Source organism: Trachinotus anak, unplaced genomic scaffold (genome assembly GCF_046630095.1).
Source record: "Trachinotus anak isolate AG129_WGS33_773 ecotype Australia unplaced genomic scaffold, CSIRO_AGI_Tana_v1 ptg000005l, whole genome shotgun sequence".
NCBI lineage: Eukaryota > Metazoa > Chordata > Actinopteri > Carangiformes > Carangidae > Trachinotus > Trachinotus anak.
The window spans coordinates 899473-913868 of NW_027273856.1; the positions used below are offsets into that span (position 1 = coordinate 899473).

General features: G+C 39.6%; 1 protein-coding gene and 1 long non-coding RNA gene across 20 annotated transcripts in view; one reads left to right on the forward strand and one right to left on the reverse strand.

Moving 5' to 3' along the window:
- The window catches only part of LOC139621280 (uncharacterized), a 563233-nt gene that overhangs the window by 273588 nt on the left and 275249 nt on the right, over positions 1-14396 (reverse strand). The window lies entirely within an intron of this gene.
- Positions 1-14396, forward strand: part of LOC139621276 (receptor-type tyrosine-protein phosphatase delta-like) — a 345696-nt gene that overhangs the window by 179690 nt on the left and 151610 nt on the right. For all 19 annotated transcript variants that reach the window (XM_071477579.1, XM_071477582.1, XM_071477583.1 and 16 more), the window contains one exon: positions 13510-13547. The gene's annotated coding sequence lies outside the window, so the exon portion shown is untranslated. The remainder of the gene's footprint in view (positions 1-13509; positions 13548-14396) is intronic.

Here is a 14396-nt window from a genome sequence, read left to right on the forward strand (position 1 = left end):
GTGACAGCTGGAGCAGTCATGACATCCCTTCACCAAATATCAGGGATGGCTTAGGACGCAATGGCGTATCAGCCGAGAGGGGTCCATTTACAACCTGGACGAGACGCCGAGGCTTTAGCCGGCGACCAGGCTGAAGCGACAGAGCTCAGTTTTTCCTCCTCACATTTCCAGTGATAATATGAGAAGTAATGAGTTTCTCCTTGGTCTGCAGCCCATATAATAGTCCCCCATTTGCTTCAAAACAAGCCCAATGGAGCAAATTAGATAATGTTGTGCCTGTGAAAAATGAGCTGAATACTAATTCTTATTTTCAGAGGTCCAGTTTCAACGATTCCTCATCAGATTCTCACCAGAATCTTGTTTCACTCCTTACAATCTCTAATCTTATCTTGAACAATGTGGTGGTTATTCACTCAGGAGGAAAAAAAAAAATCTGCTATACGCCTCAACTATAAAAGCAGCAAATTTAGAATTTAGTCTGTGTCACTAACTAACATCGGTGGCCTGTCAATCATTTTGCCTTACCCTGGAGATACATTAAGAATGCAAAATGTTATCGCACATAAACACTTTCCTAATCATCCCCGAGTTTGGGTTTTGTTTGAAATATTGAAAATGATGGATGTCTAAAATGTGCTAGAACCAGTCATAATTGTGGAGGCAGCATTAAAAAAAGAAATCAGTGTACTATGCAAATGAGCATAATCACCTTCAGCCCCTTTAGCACCAGACCGATTTTAATTACACCTTAATTTCATGTATAAATACCCCCAATTCAGACGAGCTGCTGCAGTAAGCCCCTGCAGAATAGACTGAGTGGGAGGACTGTATAGGTACAGATAATTACAACTCACTGTTATGGACTCCTGATTATATGAAGTGGTGGCCAACATACTGTCTCCAAATGCCACTGAATGAACTTCAGCAGAGTGATAGATTAAAGTATATCACAGTTTTGACAGTGGTGCCATCTGAACTGAACAGTCCTTCATACATGGCCAGAACAGTGTCTTTTTAGCTTTTAGATTCAGATGGGCCTGTCCAGTTTTGTGATGTTGATGCAGTATGACTCCTTATTGTATAAAAATCAATTTTACACTTATGATACCAATTGGTTACACATTACAGAAAAACAGAGAATGGAGGAGCTAGATTTTCCTCTACCAGATGTTTTGAAAACTGTTCTGTCAGTGGAATTCTGTTGAGAAGGTTATTAAGAGGTTATTTAAAAACCACAGACTTGTGGTCGTGTTTGTGGGTACATCTGTGTTTCAAATTAAGTGTGATTTGTCTATGAAAAGTTTCCAGGTTTTAATTAACTTGATAACGGAACTGACTTTACAGATACAACCACATGTTTGCTTCTTACTTTGATGTAATTCATTGAAATTGCTGTTATATATATGTTCAAGTTAATGAGTGATATTTCCTAACTTAAAAATACTTACAGTGCTACCTGTGAAATTAGCCCTGACTGAAACAGCAAAACCTTAGTCTTGAGGAACCATTAAAGTTGAATGAATGAGTTGGCTCTATAAATAGAGGCTTTTTCTCCTGCAGGGACTGAAAATTGAGCATTGTTGAAAACACCGGAGGAGCATATGCTTAGGCACAGCATGTTGCAGCCTCAGATGTTCCTTAACAGTTGATTTCCTCATGTTGCATTTCCTTTTTCACCACGTTATTGTGCTAATTATTTTTCGGCACGTTCCACTTGAGTGGCTCACGGCTCGGACCGCACAAACTCAGCCCAGTTTTTTTTTTTTTCTTCTTACCCCAGAAGCACCCAACACAAGGCCCGCTGAATATCTGCCCAGCTGTGTGACACATTGGTTCCTCAACACTATTGACTGTTTTGAAATGCTTATGGGAGCTGATGGAGCATTTTCTTGCTCTTCGCTTTAGCAGCCAAATATGATTTGTGCAGAGCGAATTTCCTGCAGAGCTGCTCTCACTGTGTTGATACTCAGGTAAATTCATATATATATAAAAATCAAATCATTGTTTATATTGCCTGTTTAAGGCGATTTGTATTCCACTGTATGTACTCCACCTCCTGTCATGCTGGAGGGCTCAGAAAATATGAACCAACTACTTCCATTTTTCACAAAGAGCACAGTGATGCCACAGGTAATTGCCGCAGACATCAGCATACACTGACATGAAGGTGTGTCATTGTATTGCTTGTCACATTGAATTTTCTGGCTATACATTTTAAAAATTTACCTGAAATGCTCCAACATGCTGCCTGGAACCTTTGCTGCCTGGCATGATGTGAAATGTGTCTGTGCTTTGTGTGCACACCTGTATACCGATGTTACAGTTGGAATCTGAACTGGTATTCATTTTCTGCTTGGAGTAACTACTGTGGTTTGACCTAACTGTAAAATCTCCTGACTTCAGCAGACCAGATATAATCTTGTCTAAAATGCCAGCATGGAAATTCAGACTAAATCTGTCACTCTCTGTGGTTTCTCATCATTTTTTTTTCTTTTACAAGCAAGACAATAAAAAAAGCAACAAAAAAAAAATGTTTGTAGCCTTTGAAAAAAATAAAAGAATACAAAAAAATATAATATAAAAATAAATAAAAAAAACAAATGAGTCAATGCATATTTCACATTCTTTTAGGAGAAAGGAAAGTGCTGGCTGTTCTGTAATTTCAGACATGCCTACTGAGGTCAGGGGTTCCATGCTTGAACGCCCGCATTTGCATCTTTGACTCGCTCTGGCCCAGTGAGGAAGAATGAGTTGTTGCATCTCCCGTGATGTGCAAAAGTGAGAATGTACAACAGCATTCACTGAACTACATGCGCTCCACTGATCCCAGCGTGAAACTGTTTCACCACAGCAGGGTACGCCTTCTCTCACAAAAACTATACAAATGCAAAACCACATGAAAATGGGGCTAGGCTTTCATGGGAGCACATGAAGACCTGCATTGAGACACATTAAGCACAATAGTCCTGCAAAAATGTGCTGCCTAATTCTATTTACATTTATTTTGAGTAAACAGCTCATGGTCCTTATTCCGTGCCTTTTTGCTGTTAAAATAAAATTCTTTGAGTGGCAGGTATTCGTGTATCGCAACTGTTTTCTATTCCCCAATTATCATTCAGGATCATAACAGCAACAGTAACCAAAGGCATTTGCAGTATCTGGGCTTTATGACCCTTGTTTGTCATTCCCAACCTACCACACTCTCAATCCAGGCAGGCAAGGTGAAATCTGCATCCATTTCTCATATTTACATATGAACTAATGATTCCCCTGTGGGCTGACTGTGGCCTTCCAAATACTCGACATGGTGCAACCAAGGGTGATGTATAGTACTAGTGGGCAACTGAAGCTGGTGACTAACTCAGTATGATACATGGTTTCACAGTCTAATTGCAGCTCCCAGCTGAATAGGCCATAAGCCAACAGAGACCTACTGACCTTGGTTAAAGTAAAAAATAAAGGGCCCCATGCCTCTACATGACCTATTTTGTCACTGTAAAATGTTTGCCAGACATTAAACAACTCTGAAAGGCTACTGTGAATGGCTATATTTGCCAGCAGTTACTACATGGGTGGGGATGTCAGGAAAGCTGCTTGGATAGTATGTTGAGAAAGAAGTTAACATCTGTCTCATACCCCAGGGAGAGTACTGTTACACAGTAAGTAGTGCTTTACTAATATTTATATATGGCAGTATTTCTAAGGATAGGGGAATTGAACAGCATCAAACAGGCTGTTATTTTCATGGCACAGGCTTCTGTTTCAACAGGATCCAACATTAAACAAACCACATGTCTGGCTGCGTAACTTCACCAATACTGGTACATATTGTCGTGTCCAACTATATTAGATACACCTGGAGGAGAACTGCTGTGGTGGTGGTATGTCACGCAAAGACGTTGATGAAAAATAACACACCATCTTTCAAAGAGGCAGATGCTGCCCTCTTTGTTCTCTATCACCTGTCTCCCTACCCCGTTGAAGCTAACAGCTGTTCGTTTGCTGTGCACTCAAACAGCCAAGTAAAGGCAGGAAACAGATAATTGAAAATGTCGATCTCATTAATGATCATGGTGATAGTTGAAGAAGCAGCTTTCATTGGGAAATACACGGCTCATTCTGAAAGTTTCCAATACATACAGTGAAGTCAAAATCTTAAAGCGCCTATAGTCAATATTGTAATAATGGATCAAATTACTTTTTGTAATGAGAGTGTTTGCTTATCGAGATATACACACAGAGAACTATAACCTGACTCTACAGTTGCTCTCAGCTCTATGCAGCATTACAGCCTCTGTCAGCTCATTGTTTGGATTTTAGGGCCTACCTTTTTATGGTTTACCTTCAGTATATTAATAGTCTTGTTTTCATCAACAGAAGGCAACTGTTTTCAGCAAAAAAGCTCTGTTAAAATCTACCTGTCCAGCACCAAATGGCAGACAGAACCAAGTTAGCAACAAGCTAGTGAAGTGGAGCATTTAACAGCTTGAGAGTCAGATGTTGGTGGAAATGAAAACAGAGTGAAAGGAAGAGTGAATATTGGACTTACATCCATCAGGTGGACCAGAAACATGACTCCAAAGGAAAGATAACGTTACTCTGTGGCTTACGTGTCATTAGTCAGCAGGTTTCGATTAAGTTATCAACTTATATCTCAGTAGTGAGGGATAGACAGACACATTTAAACTTCCACTCACACCTGTATATTATGCTGCATCGCTCTGATAATTTGCCATAATTGCATAAAAGATAAACAGAAATACATAAATTTAAGCCAGTGTTCCTTCTGTAGTTTAGCTACAACAAATGAGAAATTATTGGATCACCGAAATTATGGAGACAATATAGAAAATCATAGATATAGTCTTTGAGCTGAACTTGTAATTTTATATGCATGTACTATGTGTGGCATTGCAACTCACTTTTTAAAGTGAGCTTTTAAAAGTTTTAAAAGTTACTCAGCAGACTACGGTAAACCTACAGTATGGAGCCACTCCTTAGCAGATGGGAAGATTTTATAGTTTAAATTCTGTGACCAAGTGCTGCAGATTACACTCTCTTGCATGGCAGTTTTAAACCACTTTTCCTGGTCCATTTAGAGATATGCCAGCCAGTGTTGTACCTGTAACACGTACTACAACTCCTAATTGATTTTACAAGGCAGCTTAGGCTCTAATTGCTGATTTGCCTGGAGAGATTCTTGATCCAAATAGCTTAGCAACTTCTTTTGTGGTGGGCTGTTAGGAGATTTTCATTCATAGGAGAGTAGATAGGATGGGGATTGAATGAATGCATCAAGAAACAAGCTGTGTACTACATTTAGAGTAAAGGCAGATATAAGCACACTAACATGAGTAAATAGATGCATCCCATGTACCCTGTGTTCAATCCATATCCAATCTGAAAGTTATTGTTTTTTTGGAGGTGGCACAGAAAATACTGCTCACATTTGGAACACGGATATGGTGATAACCAATTACATTATTTCTGACTGCAAGGTCAGGAGAGCACAATAAGTAAATGCAACATTGCTTTCAAAGTGTTTAAAGATGAAAATTTTCAAACCCTTCAAGAAGATCATGAACGTGGCTCAGGTCAGGGGGAAATTAATTGGATGTTTTAGAGTAAATTACAGTATTTAAACAAGTTTGACATCAAATGTAGGGCAGATGACTAGATGGATAACTATATGACCAAGATCTAAGTGATAGAACACGGCACACTTTAAATTCCAATGTAACTGATTCATTTCCTTTCATTTAACTGTACTGCTTTACAAAACAATAAAAACTATATCCCCTGTTTTCTCAAAACTTCTATTTCTATCCCCTTTGATTTTGAATGAAGTATAATTTCAAAACATCAATAAATTGCCTTAAGGGTCATCACCACAGACATAGTAAATTCATCAATCCGCATAATCAGTGCAGCAGGAAATCTCATTCAAATTCACATTATTGAATCGCCATTAAGCTAATGCAATTCATTTCAATATCACTGCATTGAAGAACTCATATGTTACTGCAGTGACCCTGGACAGTTTAGTCTTCTGTAGCTGCTCCATAGACAGTGAGTGGGATACTGACTTTATGAAATGATGCATTTGCCATTTTACCTTTCATGCTCCAGGAGGCTTTGTGTAAAGATCCAGATTTGTCAGCATACTGGAATTGTAAAACTGATTTTAGTTTAAGATTAAAAACAGTATAAATGTGCAAAAGTCAGTCTTCTAGTTATTGTGTACAGAAGCTGTAGCACTTCCATTTATGTTACATTACACTTTCAGGTAGAGAAACTACAGATTACATTACTTTGACTTAATTGTTTACCTTTTAATTAAACAAATTATTGCACTGATCTATGAGCTGTCAATAAGCAGGATGTAAAAGGAAATTGTGAGATTTCTACAAAGAATGATAAAAAAAGGAGAATGTCCAATACTGTGTACAATAGATTTTAAAACTGCATCTAATCAATTAAGTAATAATTAATATTTCATATTAACAATGGATCAAATTACTACATATAATGTTAAAATTTAACCCACAGTGAATTATCACCCAATTCTGCAGTTCTATGTCCGCAGCTCTTCAGAGCTCTGATTAACAGACTGTACAGTACCTGGCTAACACCAAACAGCATACAGACAAAGTTAGAAATTACATGATGAATATCATTGATCATCTACAAACTTAACAGCCAGATTTTACGTTGCTGGCTGAAATATTCTCCACAATAATTTTATTGGGTGATAACCTGCCGATGTTGTATTTACAGCTTGTTTTTTGTCGCAGTGGCAAAAAGCTGCTTTAAAATGTGCACTTGTACATATTTTTCCTCCTGTTATCATGGCTCAAAAGTAGTGGTGGCCCGCTGCAAGGGGATTTCCTCTTGGTAACACATAAAAGTAGTTGTGCTCCGTTAGCTGTGATTTGTTGCAATGATACACCATTCTTTTCATGTGCATTTTTATTAGCTATTGTCTCTCATGCAGCCATTTTATGCACAACCCCAGCTCAGGCCCAGAATGAATTGCGACATTAAGGTAATTTCCCGGCAAATTAAATTTTCACTGTCATCATATTTTTTGTAGTTGGTTATAGTCCATACACTTGTTGGAATTTTTTTTTTTTTCTAAAAGACACTGACAGAAAATATTTCGTCTAAGAAAGATCATATTAATGTTAGAATGAAGCATATTCTAATAAGTATGGAGTACAAGTATGGACAGTGAGCTTTCTTAAATAACTACAGTGCTTGTGGAAAGTGTTCGGACCTTTTCATATTTTTCATATTTTACCATGTTGCAGCCTTATGCTAAAGTAAAAAAAGAAAAAGAAAAAAAATGCATACATTCCCTCATCAATCTACACTCAGTAACACATAATGACAACGTGAAAACTGAATTTTTAAAATTTTTGCAAATTTATTAAAAAGGCAGAACTGAAATATCACATTGATCCTTTGCTAGGACACCTTATTAGCTCAGGTGCCTCCCATTTCTCTAAATCATCTTTGAGGTGTTTCTGCACCTCGATTGAGTTCACCTGTGGTTAATTCAGTTGATTGGACATGATTTGAAGAGGCACACACCTGTCTGTATAAGGTCTCACAGATGACAATGCATATTAGAGCAAAAACCAAGCCAAGAAGTCAAAGGAGCTGCCTGCAGAGCTCTGGGACAGGATTGTGTTGAGGCACAGATCTGGGAAGGGCTACAATAAATAGATAAATAAATAGATATGCTGCACTGTGCTCCAGAGATCCTGAGATGGGAGAAACTTCCAGAAGGACAACCATCACTGCAGCACTCCACCAATCTGGGCTTTTTGGCAGAGTGACCACTTTGCAAATTCCAAGCAGCTTTCATAGAGGATAGGCATCTCTATCCTCTGTGAAAGACACATGTAAGCTGCTTGGAATTTGCAAAATACACCTAAGTGACTCAGACTATGAGGAACAAGAGTCTCTGTTCTGATAAAACCAACATTGAACTGTTTGACCTTAAATCTAAGCGTGAAGGAATAAATGAATATAAACAATTTTAGCATAAGACTGCTACATAACAAAATGTGAAATAAGTGAAGGGGTGAATATTTTCTGAATGGGATGTATATAAACGCATGCCTTTATCGTCAAAATGCATACTATATAACTGTAAAAATAGCTGGTAGAATTAGAAAAAGTGCACATTTTCATAATGATATAATACAGATATAATCATATTCATATATATTCACCACATCACAGGATCAGAAAACCATAAATTAAATTTTTTAACCACAAAAGGTCCATGGTAAAATCTGTAAGGTGCAGCACGTCTGTGATCAGCTCACAGTCTGTGTTGTTTTGGTCTTCATTTTCAATTCTGCTCCTCAATAACACGTGAGAACTAAACAGTTTGGGAATATGGTGGGAGTAATCTGACAGAATATATGCGGTTTCATAAGACTAGCCAGGCAGAAAATAGATTGGGGGTTGTGATTTCAGGGAGTTAGGATGGAAGTGGCGGGGGTTACAGTGAAATAATGTGTCACTCACAGTGCAGAGACTGCTGCCTCTACAACTAAGGCTGAGGCTTGACCCACAGCCTCTTCTGTGAGATAAAACCTGAGCATTTGTACCTTTCACCTTCAGCTGCTTTGAATGTCCTTACAGAATAGCAACAGAAAATGAGACTTGACAGGAAAAAAGATCCTTTCAGACACCTTTCTCTCATCATTTATTTTTTCTGTAATAGTGTGGTATAAGCTCAGTCTTTCTGTATGTGCCTTGACATAAGTGCAAGGTAATTATTGAAACATATGGATGGCTGGGCCCTCTCTTAACCCTCTCACTAATGATGCTTGACTATTACAGAAGGGCACAGGAAGGACACTTCTACCATTAACTGATAAATCCCACCAGAGATCCATGACTTCTCCTACACTTGTTGGCTAAAGAGAAGCTGTTAAAGCTTCAGAGAGAAGTGAGGAAAAAATCTGACATGCATAACCTTACTCATGCTGAAAGCTATTCTTCAATTCCTCAATTTAATTGTAATCAATTTAGATGGTGTAGCCTGTTGGCCTTAATACAGCCATGGTTCATGATCAAAAAGAAAACATAAAACATGCCAAACAATTCCTACTGTATTTCAGCAGATGAGTAAAGCAACAACTGATGGACTAAGAAATCTTTAAAAAGGTTGCTCTCCCTGAGGCCAATTGTAGTCCAGGTTTCAACATGAAATTACAACAGTTGCTTAATCTTTGCTACATCAAAGCCTTTCCATTGGCAGCAGATTTAATTTAACTCTAGACGACCCACTTCAACTCGATTAACTTTCTTTGGTGAATGGGATCAGGGAAGATGCTTCCCCATAATGCCAGTTCGCTTAGGGCAGTTTTTCAGCTTGGAAGCAGCAGCCCTCTCTCATGTTAATGGACCCAACAATTACCCTCCCTAGTCCATGCAAAACATGTGTACATCCCCCAGGTACATCGCAGTGTGACCCAGCCAACTGGAGCTTTTGTTCATGTGGTCTTGTGGCTTTCGGCAAAAGTGATGCTGCTACACAATGGACTAAAAGCTTTGGCAGACAGCAAGAGTCCCCAACACAATGGCTGTAACCAGTCCAGAAGCAGTAGTTGAAAATAGCGTCACTCCTTCAGCTATATGCAGCACTTACACAATTCAGCTGAAATGGACCTCTGCATCAGCAGCAGCGATTTGGAGAACTCCTAAATATTTGCATAACACTAATATTAAAATGTAAAGTGGACATGACAGACACATATAGCATTTTGAAAAGCTCAATACTAAATACAGAACAGAATTTATAACTAGACCATATTCTGAGTTATCGAGTGCCCTGACACAACCTTACTGTGCTGTTGATTTTATCTTCAGGCAGTGCACATATACTGTTCCAGAGGTCCAGCTGAGTGGGTGAAACTAAGGAAAATGAAGGCCAGCAAGTACATCTGTTCAGTCATTCTAAGTGAAATATTTTACTGCATTGGTGCCTATGGACCACCTCAACACATTTCCCAACTGACACATAGCACACATCTTTGATTGGTCCATTGGACCACAGCAATTCTCACATCTATCGCCTCCAGTTGCTAATTGACACAGGAGAAAGGATTCAGCCATTTCATTTTTTTCCCTAAACGACTATTGGACACAGGAGACCAGATGGTCTGTCTGAGAATGTCACTGGTGGCCAGTTGTTACTTTTGACAATGTGGGCTGATCTGGCAACTATCAGTACATTTTTTTTTTTTGCTGCCTTCAAGAAGAAGCAACTGGGAAAATAGCACTTGGATTGATTTCATCCCTCATTCAGTGCAGTGCAAATATTTCTGACAAAGACATATGGTGGAGAGAAGTGCACAGCAGCAGGCTGAGCTGTTTTCACTTTGTTTCAGGCAACACGTGCAAGCAATGTATGCAATGTGTGCATGCAGGCAGCAGACAGGCAGGCAAGCGGGTGCACTCTGCTTTAGTTCAAACACAGACGCAAGTGATGGATCTCAGCAGAACACAAATTTTCCAGCTCACAGAAAAAAAAGAGAAAAATGGCTCAAAAAGAGACTTTTTTTTTCAAAGCCTCATAATGTTTACAAATATAATTCAACACATTGCTCCATGCTAGTTTTACAAAATCATATTCATCAGCTTTCATAAAGTCAAACTACTCGTCTCCAGACCACAGCACTGCCCTGGAAGATGTTGGCTAGAAAGGAAGTAGCAATGCTGCCTCGAAATTCCACCTCAGTCACCCTCTCTTCAGATGAACCAATCTGTAAGAAATAGAGTCTTTCACCTTCAGTCCATTTGGAATTGGGGGAACCAACCTGACGTTCAAAGTTGCTTGCTGAAGCAGAGTCCCTGTCTGGGCTTTGGCAGCTGGACTGATAGCCAGCCCAGTGGAATGGCAGCTGTTGAAGGGCTTTTTAAATTGCACTCAGGTTGATGGGTGGCTGTCAAGAGGGCAATGGACAGAGAATTTCGAAAGGAGAAAAAAAAAAAGTCAGATCAGGGAGGGAATGGGCCGGGGGGTGGGGGGTGGGTGGGCTGGGTGGACAGAGACCCTGACACCAAGGTGCACAGAAAAAGAAATGTCTCAAATACTGAAAAAGAAATGGGAGAATATAAACTGAAGGCAGTGGAAAAAGTGGCCTTCAGGGGAGGGGCAATGGTAACATAAAAGGGGGGTGTGGGTGACATCAGTGTTGGAATAAATGGAGCGCTAAGGCCTGTCATCACCAGGGTTATTTAGGTAGACATCAAATCATCGCTGTTGATCGAGTTTGATATTCCCAGACTATATTTACATGGAGCAGGATAATATCACTCTCTTTGGTAGCTTGATCGCCTGTCACAGATACAAATGAAAATGTCAAACATCGACAGAGCTCTCATTCTCCTTTTCATGGTGATCTACAGCGGCCTTTGTGCCCATCAGGTCTTACCATTCTATTAATTACAATAGCTAAAACATGTTTCCACTGGCCTCTGAATGGAATCACTGTGAACAGTATACACATTTTGTGTTTTGCCATTTACAGTGCAGTGGAACATTGTGGGTGTCGTATAATGTGACTCTTTCAGCCTCACTGGCTAATCTTGCTTTGCTGTGGTTGTGCTGTGCAACAGATGGTGTTTTAAGAAGGTCATAATGTCCATTTCCCCAGTTATTACAAGTGCTACTTTCATTATTTGGGGATATTTAAGACATAATCTAGAACCTACCAGGATGTTGTCAAACTGCAGCTGAGTACACACAGTACTTGTTCAACATATAAGACTCTGTGGAGATCTCTGTGGAGTGTTTATGATTGAAATGTACAGAGTGTACTCTGAGCAGCAAATTATTCCACACTATTCAATTAGTATGGTTAAGCACACTATCTTACAGCATACTGTTGAATGTCCAGCAGTAATGTCTGCCATCCTAACAACTTTAACACTATACAGTGAAGACAGGCTTGGGCACCATTAAATGTGACGGTCTGTTTTAGGGGAGGAACATTATAGTCTAAAGCTATCCTCAGAATTGTCCGTCCACATACTCTCACAGTTTCAAACAGATTGATTTCCTTCTGTTTGTATCTCCAACCAACTGACCCTGTGAGGTTCTGATAGTACCACAGTGGCTACATTCATGGCCAATTATTAGCCATAAATCTACGACGGGCTGTAGGACCTCTGACAGGTGGCTCTCTCATTGCCTGCTGATTGCTGGAGTGTACCTATTAATCATTTTCTGTATTCCCTACTGGTCAAGAAACCTTATTAGCAGAGGGATGGATCAGACACAATGGGGCAACCAATTTCCTCTTTCCTAGCTCTCTGTTGTGTTTTGCGCCCTCTCATTTGTTTCCCCCCAAACTGTGCTCGCATCAGTATATCAGATTTGCAAAATGCCAGTTTTCACACATAACAAGCTGACATGTACAGCAATAATACATTCATATTAATTATAGCAATAGTTCAAAGATGATTTTATATTTCCAATATAAGGGATTTGTCATATCCAAGCAATGACTGTATGCTTTCATGGCATTCATTGAAACTGTGCACAGCATCCATAAGCCTGTGCCTAGAACAGCCCCATGATTATATGCCAGTGAAATGGCAGCGTACTGTACATCAAACTGTAGGCATTTAGTCTCAGTAACTCCGTGATATAGCTTGCATTTAAACTAGGAAATAAATTCCCCTTCAGCATTTTGACAGCAGCTATTCAGATACTTAGCCCTCATACTCTGCAGTCATATTCCTCTGCCAGAATCAATTGCGCTGGCAACCATTGCCAAGCCTGAATTTTATCTCCCAGCTGGAAAAAAAGGGGGAAGGGAACAGAGCATGGAGATATGCTGTTTATCAGTCACACAACTAATTCTCTCTTCCATCTCTCTCGATTCCCCTTTTGAAAGTGAACTTGGTATTAATCTACAAGACCTTGAGCGCCTTATGCACACAATCAGCAGTGACGTGCCCCTTTCTAGCCCTTTTTTGGTCAATCTCTGACCTTTTCAGTGCCGCCCACGTTTTAATTAGTACTAAACTAAAAAGCTGCTCAGTGCCCCCCTAACTCCCATTTCCCCTTTGTTCTCACAACTCCTTTATGTGTGCCCCAATGAAATCCATGGGAGATATACCACATTCAAGCACTGATTGAATATCAGTGGTGAAGAAGAGGTTTTTGTAACAGGGCTGGAAAATTACAAGAGCTTAAGTGTCAGACACATATGCCTGCCAAATGTAATCAGTGGGTAATAAATGTTTGCCCTTTACACTATAAAAAGCAATGGCAGCACTGAATTAGTGCTCAGCTCAGGGCAGCAGATCACTACGCTGTTGTAGCTGTGATTAAAATTATTTCTCAACAACAAAATCTACTGCTATCTTCAAGCATGCTTTTTGAACTCTTTCCCACAATGACATCAAGTTTCTTTTTATCATAATGACAGCATGAATAAACTGTAATCTTACATGTTTTTTTTCTTTGTCCTGCAGCTCTTGAACTGTTGGGAAGGTTGCTTGAGTGCTGAAAGGTAAGCTTTTGCAATCAGATCTGATGCAACAATCACTATGTAGTCAACAACAAAGATGGGTCGTGGCTTTTTAAGATGGATTTCCATTTCTGCCCAGTCTCAGAACATGGATTAATGCTGGTTGCAGCAGAATGGCACCTCAGAGGGTAGAGTGTGAAGGTCTCTTGCTCTTTTCTCCCCACTGTTTAATTAGCATGGTCTCAGGGACTGGGGTGCCGCTTTAGCAATCACGAATCCTGCCCAGCCAATAAGAACTTGTGTTCAACCACGTCTGACAGAGATAAATGGCATGCCGCTACATCTCAGCCTCGCCCATCATCTCTGTTACCCATGCAATAGTGCACTGTGGGAAAACTCGAGGAGTGCTACAAATCTAAGTGGGCATGTGGGTCCTCAATAACAACAAAAATCTATCTGGGTGTTTTCAGTGTGTTTGCATATTCAACATGTTTGCAAAAGGAACCAGATCTGCTTGTGTTTGTCACATATCCGTGGTTGTGTGTTTGTTGAGGACATATTCAACACCTTGACAAGGCCCAATAGCTACATTGTGGAAAAAAATGAGGTAAAAATAAATACTCTCAGCAGCCTTAACAATCAAGAGAGGACACAATAGAGTAGAGTGCCCCATATTTCCTAATTAAGATGCTATTCATTTGCTCTATTTCACCCGAAAGAGGTTCAGAGGCTGGGTTTGGTCAATTATTGGTAAATTTATGATGGTTTTAGTTTGTGAACCTGAGCCAATCATGAAAGAGGATGATGCATTACTTCCTGTGACTTGATCAGTAAGTATTTTGGAGCAGAAGATTCAATTAAAGAGAGCATTTTTGGGGGAAAATGTCTGAA